The sequence below is a fragment of the Cupressus sempervirens genome, chromosome 10, assembly GCF_028749045.1.
Source record: "Cupressus sempervirens isolate cs-2001-9-10 chromosome 10, ASM2874904v1, whole genome shotgun sequence".
In the NCBI taxonomy this organism is placed as follows: Eukaryota; Viridiplantae; Streptophyta; class Pinopsida; order Cupressales; family Cupressaceae; genus Cupressus; species Cupressus sempervirens.
In genome coordinates, this window is record NC_143127.1 from 490631071 (window position 1) to 490641802 (window position 10732).

The window sequence follows — 10732 nt, forward strand, 5'->3', positions numbered from 1 at the left end:
CTCCAATCTCACTTCTTCATCTTTTACCAATTCTCTCAAGTAATGATACTTGATAGAAATGTGTTTAGTCTTTGTGTGCATCATAGGATTCTTTGATATGTTTATAGCACTTGTGTTATCACAATATATCATAATAGGTTCAATAATATCTTCCTTCATACCTTTCAATAATTTCTTGATACATACAATATTTGAATAATTGAGTGTTACAGCAATATACTCAACCTCTGTTGTGGATTGAGAAATACATTTTTTCCTCTTGCTTATCCATGAGAAAGAAAGTGCATCGACATGTACTCTTTCTATCACTAATGTTTCCTACCCAATCAAAATTTGTATAAAATTTTATCTCACATTTGTTACTTTTCTTATACCATAATTCATAGTCTTTTGTACCTTTTATATATCTTAGTATCCTCTTACATCCATCACGTGATTTTCTCTAGGATTAACATAAATCTAGCAACAATACCAACTTCTAATACAATGTTAGGTCTTCTATGTATAACTTATTGTGATTTTCCAATCATTGACCTATATAATGTTTGATTCAGCTCCGATGAATCATCATTCTTTGAAATTTTGTGACTAGTAACCATAGGTGTTCCAACCAGTCTAGAATCCTCCATTCCAAAATTCTCCTTCATATACTTGGATTTTTTAATGTAAATTCTTTTCTTCATCTGATAAACTTGTAAATCAACAAAGACCTTGATCTCTTTAGACATTAACATCTCAAATTATTTCTTCATTTCATTAGAAAATTATTTATACAACATATCAAGTCCTCCAAATATGATATCATTGACAAAAATTTCAGCTAGCAATATCTTATCCTCAGATTCACTTTTCAAGTACAAATTGTTATTGTCATTAGTTCTTGCAAAAACATTTTTCACTAAGTAATTGTGTAACCTTTCATACCATTATCTAGAGGCTTATTTCAAACCATATATTTGTTTGTGCAACTTGCATGCCATATTATTTCTACTAAGATGAAAAAATCCTTTAGGTTGATCAATGTAGACTTCTTCTTCTAATATTCCATTAAAAAATGCATATTTAATATCCATTTGGTATACCTTGAATCCTTTGTAAGAAGCACATGTAAGAAAAGTTCTCACTCCTTCCAACCTTGCAATTGGGACAAATGTTTTTCCATAGTCAATTCCTTCCTCTTGTGCACATCCCTTACAAACTAGTCTTGCCTTGTTCCTTATGAATTCACTTTTTTCATTCATCTAATTTCTAAATGCACACTTTGTTCTAGTCACATTCTTGTCCTTTAGTCTAGGTACCAATGTCCATGTCTTGTTCTTCTCTATTTGATCAATTTCCTCATTCATTTCCTTAATCCAATCTTCATTCTTCAAAGATTCTTTAATTGGTCTAGGTTCAAACTCACATAACAAACATGTATCATTTATGAACTTACTTCTTCTCATAACTCTTGAATCTTTGTTTCCAATTATTTGGTTAGGTGCATGGTTCTTTCTCACATATTTTTCTAGGACAGGTTTAGATATTATTTCCTCTTTATTTATTTTACTTGATTCATCTTCATCATGTATAGTGGGCTACAACTTGACATTGTCTATCTGATGTTTAGTTTCCTCTCTCTAATGTTTGGCTTCTTCATTATATGACTTCACTTCTACAACCTTATGGTTGGCATAGCTTTTTGGCTAAAACTTGGCAGTGTCTGGCTGTTGATGCTCAATAGCCTCTTTTTGTGGTTCAAGTAGAGTACTAGATTTTCCTTCATAGATGTAGACAATAATTTTCAACTCTTGAATTTCTTTCTTGTATTCCTCTTCATTTTTTTCTACAAATTAATCAACTCTAACATTTATTCATTCCACAATTTTGTTAGTGTTAGAATTCAAACACTTATTATATGCCTTGCTTTTAGTGGAATACCCCAGGAAAATACCTTCATTGCTTTCTACATCAAGTTTTCCTTTCCTTAGATCTTTTAGTATGCAACACTTACTTCTAAAATTTTTGGAATAATTGACATTAGGTGCATAGCCATACCAAATTTCAAAAGCTATTTTGTTTGTAGCTTTCTTAACTTGAACTCAGTTTAGAGTATAGACTAAAGTACTTATATATTATCTCTAATACTTTTCTAAAACATTCTTCTCCATCATGTGTGTCACTACATAGTCTATGATTGACCCATTTATTTTTTCAACTATTCCATTTTGTATTGGAGTCCTTGGTGCACTCATTTGTCTCTTTAGTCCTTTGTCATTGCAGAATATGTTGAACTCATCTTATATGAATTTACCTCTATTTGATCTCAAATAATTTAGACTTTTTCTTGTTTCTTTTTAAACTCTATCCAAATATCACTTAAACATTTGAAATGCATCATATTTTTCTTTAAGAAACATTAAAATCACCATTCTAGAGAAGTCATCAAAAAATAGAAGAAAGTATTTGTCACCATAATGGATTTGTACTCCAACATCACCACATAATTCAGTATGAACTAACTTCAAAATATAATCAACACAATAAGTATTGCTCTTGAAACTAGGCTTTGTCACTTTTTCCATTTGACAGTGTTTTCACATCACCTTATCAAGCTTTCTCAAATTTGGTAATCCTCTCACTATCTTCATCTTAATAATGCTTACCAAATTGTCAAAGTTCACACATGGCCCATTATTCCATAACCAATAATCTCCAAATTCTATAAATAGACAAGTATCTTTAGATAGGTCTAGATAGAATAAGTTTCCTCTTGTTTAATCACTAGATCCAATTAGTTCACTAATAGCATCATATATCTTTTCCTTCCTTTTTTGGAATTCAACTTGGTAGCATGAATTGTTCAACTATGTTACACTCAACAAGTTATATTATAAACCATCAACCCAATATATATTGTCATTGATGGGCCTCTAAAAGACAATTGTTTTAAGATCTTTTTATCTTATTTTTAAGCAATTATCTTGCAGAATCAATCATGACTTTATGGTTCTAAGAAAATGAACTTATGTTTTCATGTATATGCTCTATATATGATAAGCCATTAAGTATAAGTATGGACAGTTCAAATATGCTACAACTACTTAATCTATGGACTAAAATTGTATAATGAATTTATGTTGCATGTTGATAAATGTTTCCTCATTTATGCTATGTCTTGAGTAATTTTCCTCTTGTAGCCATAGGATTTGCAAGATTGATAACTTGAACTTACACCTTTTCTAATGTTGATGATAATATGTTTGTGTGTGTGTGTGTGTGTGTGTGTGTGTGTGTGTGTGTGTGTGGAAGTGGTGTGTGCACTAAATGCTTTTTTAGGTACTTGTCACAGATATTCAAGAGTCAAAACCTCAACCTTAAAGTCAGAGCTAACTAGATTGTTGAATCATTGTGAGTGGAGCAAGTCATTATATGCTTTCTCTTGGAAAAATGCACAAATGTAGCTTCCACAACCTGCTATTTTCTTGGAGGATTTATTCATGGTTAATGATTATTCTATTTCAAACTTAATGAGTCTATAATTGATCCTCATTGATGGAGTGATCATAGAGTTAGGAAGTAGTTATAATTTCCTTTTAAATAACATTTGTTGTAGCTTTAAGGGTATTTTTTGGAAAGAAAAAAATAATTTGAATTTCATAGTAGTCAAGTATGATTTAGTTTTTAGTCAAGTGTAATTCCTTCACCATGAATGAATAAAATGAGCAGTTCAGGTTTATTTCTCTTATCTTGATTGTATTTTTTTTTTCACTCGTCCAAGGGGGCCCACTTGGTGAATGAACCATTTTGTTAGAATAGGTTTCATTTCCTTATTTTTTTCCTTGCAAGATAGAATTATGTTGCTCCTACAACCATTGATAGTAGAATCAATGAATTGTTCCTATAACATAGGTGAATAGATAGGTTTATTTTTGCAACATTGCTTTCAAGCTTAAAGTTAAGTTGTTGTTTCAGTTGCTAGCATAGAATTCCTTCAGAATTTCCTTTGTATTAGTTGTAATGACTTGAAGGAGAATTAGAGCATAGACTTTGCAGTCATCCTCTCAAGTTTACATTCTTGGGTTGAAAAATTAATTGAAGTTAGTGTACTATTTTATGTAAAAAACATGATGTTGTCTAACCATGGAATCACTATGAAAGGATGTCCAATCCTTTTTTATTAAGGTAATAATCTAACAAGACATTTTTGGTGTTAGTGTTGGGGAGGTGTCAATATAGTTCAACCCTAAAGTCATTATGTTAGTTTAAATTATGCATTATTTTATATGCATAGAAGTAGAGACCTCCTTGGGATATTTCTTCCCCATACTAGTCAGGAAGATATTTTTAATCCTGATCCTGAAGAACCTTATAGTGAGAACAAATAAGAAAAATATTTTGAAAAACCATTCATTGTTGCTCAAGAATGAATACCCTCATCCTCTGATGAATCCTTGCATTTGATTGATCTCTTTGTTGAACTTGAATACCAAGATAATCCACTTGACCTTGTTATCTATCAACTTCCACCTCTAGGTCCTCCTCCAAGAATGGTTTAACCTCAACCTACATTTCCCTTTCCTATCCCTCCTCAACAAGGTAATCAAAACTTGAAGAACATACATTCTGCTACACTTCTAAAGTTTTATGGACTAATCATTGAAGACCATAAAACCTTCCTCTTTGAGTTTGATATCCTTTGTAGGACTTATGACTATACAAATGATTTTCACAAGCTAAAGTTGTTTCCATCCACCTTAAAGAAGTTCTTCTAAGATGGTTCATGGGGTCGGGTGCCAACAATGTAGCAAATTGGCGTATAATGAGCAACTTGTTTCTAACAAAGTACAAAGAATACTCCAGGGTTGAGATTTGAAAGGGGATGAAATTTTCAAAATGTCCCAAAAGGATGATGAAACCTTGGAAGACTATGTTTCATGATTGATGTTCAACCTGTAGCATAATACATAACATCAACTAAATGAAGAATCAAAGAAACAACTTTTCCTAAGAGGTGTAAATGATGGGAGTATTGAAGCTCTAGATTTGATGGCAAGAAGAGATATCACTCAGAAAAATTAGACTAATATACAAAGTATATATCTAAATTATTCTAGAGCCACTATGAAGAAAGGTAGGGGACTTAGAGATCTACCACATAAATGTAATGGTAGTTTAGGAGTATTAAAGATATAAATATGCAATTTACTGTCAAATTTCAAACAAGAAATCATTAATGATGTAGCCACTTAGATGGATAACATGCATGCTAGAAGGAAAATGGATGAAGTTGATACAATGTTAGCTGAATTTTGTCCACACTGTAGGGAAAAGGAAAGGCATTGTAGATGCAAGTATGTTGCAAGCTTGGAGACACAACTAATACCTATTGAGTTTAAAGTAATTGATGAAAATGGAGAGGTGTTCTACATTGCTCGATGAAGACCATGGTCTCAAAGAAAAGGTATGCCAAAGATCATTTTCAAAGTTATAATAGTAGCAATCAATGGAAAAAATATTGGTTTTAGTGGAAATAATAATTGGCAACAACCTCAACAAGGTTGGTAGCAACCTTAGTAGGGTTGGCCAAAAAACCAAAATTGAGATACCCAACCTAGTCAGCAAGCTCTAATGCCACCACCTTAGTTGTAGGCTCTAATGCCTCCTATTGTAGCCACTATTGCTCCTCCCAAGTAGACTCAACTACTAGTTCAGCCTAATCCTAATCCCAACAATACCAAACAACCAACACAACAAAAAAGCTATACTGTTTCCTTAAAGGATATCCACTTAAGGTCAGGCACTACTGTTCCTTCATCCCAAAAGCCTATAATAACTAAAGTTGAGAATTCTCCAATTGAACAAGCAGACGTGTTGAATCTATAGACCTCTCTTGTAGCCAAAGAATCCCCATTTCCTCATAGGTTGATAGAATAAGGTCAACCTATAGAAAACTACACAGTAATTGATTTTCTCAATCAGCTCAAGCAAATGATAGTACAAATACCATTACTTGATGCTATCAAGGAAGTATATGCCTATACTAAAGCTATCAAGGAAGCATGTATCAAACAACTAGGAAGAAAGAAGAAGGATCTATAAACTATTCATGTCTTAGGATAATTATCTAATTTGATGTTGGACAAATTAACTATACCTAAATATTTTGACCCTGGGAGTCATGTGGTTACTATCACCATTCATGGGATGCAAGTTCAAAATACTTTAGTTGACTTAGGAGAATCTAGAAATGTCATGAAAAAGGAGGTATTATCTCAATTGTGTATCATTGGTCCTAGAGAAACACCAACCATACTTTAGCTTGTTGATAGTTCTACTATCAAATTGGATGAGATGATAGAAGATGTCATAGTTACCTTGAATTCCTAGGAGTATCATATAGACTTTGTTTTCCTTTCCCAAAAGGCTAACATGGGAGGTATCCTTTAATTTTAGGATGATCATGGTTGCCCATTGGAGATACCTATATGGTTTTCTAGTCTAGTAAAATGACAATATCCAATGGTAGCCATACTAAGAATCTAACCTTATACTCCCCTACTTAGCCACTATTGTTAGATGACCAAGTAATCTAGCCAAACTTGGGTGATGAAGAATCAGAGGTAAATTCCATCCATCAGCTAATGATGATATGTTTAGAGTCATTTGTAGCCTCTTGAGAAGAAGATGAGATCATTTCATTTATTATTATGAATGAATATAGAGTAGAAGCTCAAGTGTGTCCTCAAGTGGAATGTGTCATAGAAACCATATTACCACCCCTAAACACACCCCAACATTCAGAAGCATCCCTATTCCTTCACTCCTTATTACCTCATGAGATGGATTTGTCTCCTATTGCCCAATTATTCATGATAGATAAGGTTATTAAGATAAAAATTGGTCTAGAAAAGGAGCTAAATGTAAACAATGCCTTATCACCTTCCCATCAGAAAATCATGTTGTAATTACTACGAGAAAATAAAAAATCATTTGCTTAGGATTACATGGACATGAAAGGACTAGACCCTATACTTTGTACTCACAAGATTTACATCAGTCCTAATTTTAAGTCTGTATGGTAGCCTCAGAGGAGAGTTAACCATGTTTTAAAGGATATATTTAAAAATGAATTGCAAAAATTATTGAGTGTTGATTTTATCTACCCCATCTCTAATATTCAATGGGTTTCACCCTTGGTTAGTGTACCAAAGAAGGGATGAAAATGGAGAGTTTGTGTAGATTATATGGAGCTCAATCCAACCACTAAGAAATATCACTTTTCCTTACCATTTATAGACCATGTTCTTGACAACCTAGCTCGCATGAAATATTTATCTTTTCTAGATGATTTTAGTGGTTATAGTCAAATACAAATAGCTCCAAAGGATCAAGAAAAAACAACTTTCACATGCCCATGGGGTACCTTTTCCTACTCAGTCTTACCCTTTTGCCTATGTAACACCCCAACCACATTCCAAGAAGTTTTCATAAGTATCTTTTCAGATATATCTGCTGATTGTATAGAGATCTACATGAATGATTTTACTATTTATGGGACTAATTTCAAGGAATCAAAAGCCAACTTAGAGACAATGCTCAAGAGATGCCAAAACTATAAACTTTCCCTAAATAGTGAAAAATGTTTTATAATGATGGAAAAAGGAGTAGTACTAGGTCATTTCATTTTATCCAAAGGCATCCAAGTAGATCCTACCAAGATTGAAGTCATTAGTACCTTGCCTACACTAGAGAAGTAGAAGATTGCCCAAAGTTTCCTAGGACACACTAGATATTATAGAAGATTCCTCAATAATTTCAATCAACTTGTAGCACCCCTTTATAACTTGTTAAAAAAGAATTATAAATTTTCTTGGGACTCTACATGTGCTACATCTTTCCTGTGGCTTGAAGATGTGCTCACTACAACACTAGTTTTAAGAGGACCTAATTGGGGACTATCTTTCCACATCCATACAAATGCCTCAAACTATGCTATAACTGAAGTGTTAAGCCAAAAGATAGACTCAGTTGAACATGCCATTTATTTCATTAGTAAAATTTTTTAAGGTGCAAAGTTTAACTAGATAGTTACTAAAAAGAGTTACTTGCAATTATTTATGCATTAAATAAATTTAGACACTACATTGTTGGATATGAAATGTTTGTTCATATTGATCACTCTACTATAAATTATCTAATGAATAAGCCTCCAATATTAGGAAGATTAGCTCATTGGTTGTTACTTATGCAAGAATTTGATATCACCATAATAGATAAACTCAAAAAGGCCAATGTGGTAGCTGACTTCCTCTCTTGGTTGCATGTCCCTGATGATCCTGCAACCATTGACAACAATTTTCCAAATGAACACCTTTTCCTATTATCAAAAAAAAATCCATGGTATGTAGGTATTGCAAATGACCTAACCACAAGAAAGATGTCAGCTCACTTCTCTACCAAAGAAAGGAAGTTTCTGTCTAAAAAGAGCTTTAATTACTCTTGGATTGTTGGATTTATGTCTTATCCTAGCCCTGATCAAGTAATGCATTGGTGCATCAGAGAAGACCAAAGATGTGATATCTTGAGAGCATGTCATGATGAACCATATGGAAGTCATTTTGTAGCCAAAAAGAAAACCTTTAAAATATTGACAACTCGGTACTACTGGCCAAGTTTACACAAGGATGCAGCCAAATACACTGAGAAATGTGATAAATGTTAATGTATGGGAAGACCCACTAAATCTGATGAAATGCCCCTGTAGCCTCAAGTAGTTGTTACACCCTTTGATAAATGGGGGATTGACTTTTTAGGCCCTATTGAACTATATTCACAAGGTAAATCTTATATCGTAGTTTGTACTGACTATGTAACTAAGTGGGAAAAGGACAAACCCATGAAACACCCAAGTGATAAAAATGTTGCAAAGTTCTTGTATGAATCCATCTTTACATGTTTTAGAGTCCCTAGGGAGTTGACATCTGACCAAGGAGCTCAATTTACATCTAATCTGATAACTTCTTTGATGGAAGAATATACTATTCAACATGGCTAATCATCACCATACCACCCACAAGGCAATGGCAATGTAGAAGTTACCAATAGAGAGCTAGAAGCCATTCTCACCAAAATAGTAGCACTTCATAGGAAGGATTGGGCCACATGCCTTCTTGAAGCTCTTTTAGCTTATAGAACCACTTGGAAATCTACAATAAGTTTTACTCCTTTTGATCTCATCTATGGTAGGTCATCTATAATGCCTATAGAGCTTGAATATAAAATATTGAGGACCACTTTGGAGCTTGATATGGAACTCACTATTTCAAAACAAGATCGAATCCTGAGTTTAAATGGTCTTGATGAATGACACAAATCTACATTAAACAACACCAAACTCATCTAGCATCAACAAAAACAATGGAATGATAAGTTTATCAAAGTTAAAATGTTTTCTATAGGAAATTGAGCCCTTCTTCATGATTCCAAGTATCAACATAGTCTAGGAAAGTTTCAAACTCACTAGTTAGGACCATATGAAATTGTTGTTATATTTCCAAATAGAGTGCTCTACTTTTCCACTATTGATCATGTTTGATTCAAGTTACTTATCAATGGGAATTGCCTCAAGCTCTACAATAAACAAGTAAGTCATGATGAGTTCTTGCAATAGTTTCAGCACACTAGAGATATCCTCGTTCCTACAACCAAGTAGTTTGGGTCTTCTACCTTGACTCCTACCAAATCTTGAATTCATTCAAGCTTTTCATAATAAACACTTTCTTCTTGAAAGTACTTTCTCCTTATGGCATTTCATCTCACCTTATCTATTTTCCATCCTTTCACCCCATCCCATTACTCCATTTTTTATGATCTTTTTCAAAATTATTTCCTACAACACCTACTAGGTATGTGCCACATACTCTTGCATATATTTTATTTTACTCAATCTTTATTTAGAAATTTTTGTTGTTTAACTTTATTCCTCTTACATTTCTTGGCCTCATGGGACCCACGCCTGAACTTAGTTGGGGGAATATTCATGTTGTTCTCAAAAAATTCAAATCACATGTAAACTTTGAAACCTATTGTCTTATGAAATGTCTGTCATCACACATTGATGACCTATCCTTCTATGATTGCATCATATAGGGAGTTAAGGACATTAAAGTTGAGCTTAACCTTTAATGATAATTGGCAACGTGTTCAAGGTGATAGATCTATACATGAGTAAAAATTATGAGACTACATGTAAGGAAGGATATTATGAGATTTTTTTCATTAAAAACCTTTATGAAGCACGAAGTGACAATTCACCTTCTTTCTCTATCTAGTGACATAATATTGTAAATTCTGCTAACTCACCATTGTGAAGTCTAGAAAATGCCACAATCTTGTTAATACTCTACTGTGAGTAACAATGGGTAGAGGTTTGTAGAGGTATGAACCAATTGATCACATAGTTTTTTTGGGTAATATGGAAAATTGAAAAATGTTCTAGAGAAGGGGATGACTAGATTACTACCTCAGTCTTAAGGGATTTGATGAGGAGGTGGCTCTTGAATTTTTGAGGACCCTGCAAGATGGTTTTGCAATGGTTAATGGCTTCAGAATTAAATTTATAGAAGAAGTGGTAGCCAAAGACACTAGGTTACCTTAGGAAGGAGAAAATTGGGCAAAATATTTTGACCTACAAATGACTAAGGCACAGTTTAGTGTGCATTTTGAACCTCCATTGCATATTGACAAGAAG